At 44.0% G+C, this 3610-nt stretch overlaps 1 pseudogene; it reads right to left on the bottom strand.

Moving 5' to 3' along the window:
- Positions 1–613: 613 nt before the first annotated feature.
- Positions 614–1532, bottom strand: LOC144372634 (olfactory receptor 2T33-like; annotated as a pseudogene).
- Between the last annotated feature and the right edge of the window lie 2078 nt (positions 1533–3610).

The raw sequence follows: 3610 nt of genomic DNA, 5'->3' as shown, positions 1-3610 counted from the left end.
ATCTTGTCCCATATCCCAGGATCAAAATCATCAGCAGTATTGATTCATGGGTTAGTGTTTTTTATTATTATTACATCTCAGAACTTCTGGGCTTCTCTCTTCTTGAGGGTTAAACCTCTATCTAAGAGAGTGTGTAGCACTTGAAGCTGCGAGTCAGTAGGTTCCCCATTTCCCCTTCCACACCCTGTCTTATAGGCTTATCTCAGAAGCCTGCTCAGGTGCCAGGTGTGTGAGCTCTCTCTTGTCCAGCAAAAAGGTCCATGGAACAGAGTAGAGGAGAGTGTGGCTGCAGAGTTGATAATCAAGACCTCCAAGACCAAGCAAGAAATAGGTCTAATTTTAGTGTGCAGTTACCATGTACATATGCTCAGGCAGTAGCTAAGTAGATTACAGGCAGCCACTAATGCAATTTCTGCTGTCTTTGTAGTGACCAAATGAGAGTGGGTTGTGGAACAAGCACAGGGACTTCAACACATGGCCTCATGCCCAGGGCTGTGCCTATGAGGTAAGTGGCCTCCTGCTCACATGCCTAGCACAGGGGAGCAGCCTGCCACTTAGACACCCTTAATGTATTCCATGTATGCAGTACTCCATGCACTTGTCCCTCAATTATTTAAGGCCACACACTGGCCACACACTTTATCAGGGCCCCCTTGACCTTGCTGTTCCTCAGGCTGTAGATGAGGGGGTTCAGCATAAGGGTGAGGATGCTATAGAAGGCTGACACCACCTTATCGTGGTGAGCTGATCTGTAGGATTTGGGTCTCATGTAGATAAAAGTGGCAGCCCCATAAAAGAGCCCCACCACAGCCATGTGTGAAGAGCAGGTGGCAAAGGCCTTATTGCGGGCTTCAGGGGAGTGCATGTAAAGGACAGCAGCCAGGATGAGACTGTAGGAGGTCAAGATGAGGCAGAAGGGCACCAGGAGCATCAACACACTGCAGAAGTACATGACATCCTCAAAGACAGATGTGTCAGCACCAGCGTGGGGGCCTCACAGAAGAAATGGTCTATCTCTCGCCTGCTGCAAAATGGGAAGCTCAGGGCAACAACTGCCTGCATCAGCCTGTCAGCTGCTCCTAGGAACCAGGACCCCATGGTCATCCTCAGACACAGTGGCCAGCTCAAGAGCATGGGGTAGCACAGAGGGTGGCATACAGCCACATAGCAGTCATAGGACATGGCTGCTAAGAGGAAGCACTCCCCACCACCTAGAGTGAGAAGGAAGAAGATCTGCAAGCCACAGCCAGCAGGGGAGATGGACTTGATTCCATTCAAGTAGTCAGCAGCCATTTTTGGCACAGTGGTGGAAACCAGCATGGCATCCATGAGGGACAGTTGGCTCAGGAGGAAGTACATGGGCGTATGGAGCCAGAGGTCTCACTGAATCAGAAGAATCATGAGGGCATGTCCACTAGGGAGGTGAGAGCCAATGTCAAAAGCATCCCAAAGAGAAATTGTTGGGCTCTGGAGTGGCCCAAGAGTCCTGGAAAGATGAAGGTGGAGCTAGTGTTTATGTTCACACCTGCCATGATTTCAAACAGAAGAGGCACCAGTAGTTCACTTTTTACAGGACAGATTGACTAAAATTTTAGACTCTTGAGGGAAAGATTAGCAGTCTTGATGTTAAAGTTTGGTGAGAGGGATAAAAATGCAGAAAGAAAAACAGTTAAGGTGTTGCTTAAATCTTTTGATTCCTCATGGGATATTGATGGTTAAAAGGAAAGGATGCACGTTTGCATTCTACTATCTTTGGATGGAAAATATATGTCACAATTCACAATCATCAGGAGGAAACTTTGTGGAAACAGAATATAATAGAGCTGAAAGTTGAAAGCCTCCAACTTCCTGCACCACAGTAAAGACAGAAAGACACACATTCTGGCTGTGCTGCTTCTGCTCCTGTCAGTGCCTTGAGCCAACTATCACTTTTGAGCAGCTGCTGGCCCTGTGATGACACAGAGGCTTCTCTGGTTAAACCCACCCCCTGTTTTTTTTCCCTTGCAAAGCTTTCACTATTGACAATAAAGTGGTGGCTACAGATGATTTCATAGTAACCATCAATAGGCAAGGACAGCCACAGAAAACCAACCAGATGCCCCAAGAGACCACACTGAAGTGGGACACAAGTGTCAATGCATATGACATAGCAATGCTACATTCATTACCTCATGGCAGGAACTTCTGAGGCTGATGGGGCCCACACATGATGTGGGACATTTCACAATGAGGAAACACTAGATAGGTATAAAAATATAGCCTTTATGACTTCATCTTAGATCCTATTTAATTTATTAATCATCCCAGGAAGTGTTGGCACTGTAACATTTTAAGAATTTAGTACAAAACAAGAAACTTCTGAGGAAAGGCTGAAAATACATAAATGAACAAATAAATCCATATTATTACAGGTGATAAAAACCAAATACAAATTAAAAGTGGATGATAGGTGAAAAGAACAGAAACAGTGCTCACTTCTGAGGTGCCATCTTGAACGGCCTGGTTGACTGAGGCCTGGGTGAAGGACCTGATGTCTGAGTAGAGCTCTAGAGGAGGGAGGTGAGCCATGCAAGGGGGTGGGGACATTAAGCAGTTTGGTGCTCAGAGGAGAAATTGTTCACCTGCAAAGGACAAAGCAGGCCCTAGACAGTGGAGCTGGAGAGCTGGCATCGGGCAAAGGGAGCACAGCTGGGGAGGAGAGCACAGAGATTCCTGGGACAAAATCTCAGAGCATGTGAATCCCTCTGAGAAGCACTGGATTTTATTAGTGAGGTGGAATTGTGGCCATTGGGTAGAAGCTCAAAATAAACACAATAAATATTGCCTGCAAAATATCAGGATAATTTGTCCACAATGTTTGAGATTTTAAAGATGAACACGCTCTTCAATTTTTCTGACACTTAGTTTACATTAATATGGACAAAAAACCAGAATATGAATTAATTATATTTGATTGTGAATACTTGTGTCTGCCTAGGAAAAAATAGTTGCATTTATTGTTTTTTTAGGTATAAAAATATTGAACTCAATAGCTTGGTGATATCTGGCAATTAAAGACTGTGCCATGTATGATTTATGTAGAAAAATAGGGCCTGAAATTAAAATGGAATGAAAATAAATTGGGACAATAATACCAAATAAAGTTAAGCAGCTCTTTATGTTATCACCAATACTGTACAGTTCTAACAATATGTGCTAAAGATGTTTCATCACTTAAAGGAAATAACTATCTGGTAGAGCTGATTATAGGTGTACATTTAAACAAGGATGGAATGAAAAGAGCTCTTAAACACCTAATGGGCCTGTTAATAGGCCCACTGTTCCTGGACATGGTCCCTCCTCTCCCTGCTAGAGGCCATGCATTCAAGAGCAAATCTACATTCCAAGCCAGTCACCATCACCATTGCTCATGTGGCATAAATGGGTGGGAGGGGAGCTACATCAACATACTCAGCATTGCCCTAGGAGCAGCACTGCTTAATTCAATAATGTTGAATTTGTATAAACAATTCCCTCTACGAAACACCTGGAAACTCAAACACCTAATAATTTCAGGTGAAGGTTTTCTGCTCACTGTGAGGCACATCTAATTTAGTAGATTTTTTGGAGT

Source organism: Ictidomys tridecemlineatus, unplaced genomic scaffold (genome assembly GCF_052094955.1).
Source record: "Ictidomys tridecemlineatus isolate mIctTri1 unplaced genomic scaffold, mIctTri1.hap1 Scaffold_138, whole genome shotgun sequence".
Lineage (NCBI taxonomy): Eukaryota > Metazoa > Chordata > Mammalia > Rodentia > Sciuridae > Ictidomys > Ictidomys tridecemlineatus.
This window is presented reverse-complemented; position numbering and strand designations above follow the sequence as displayed.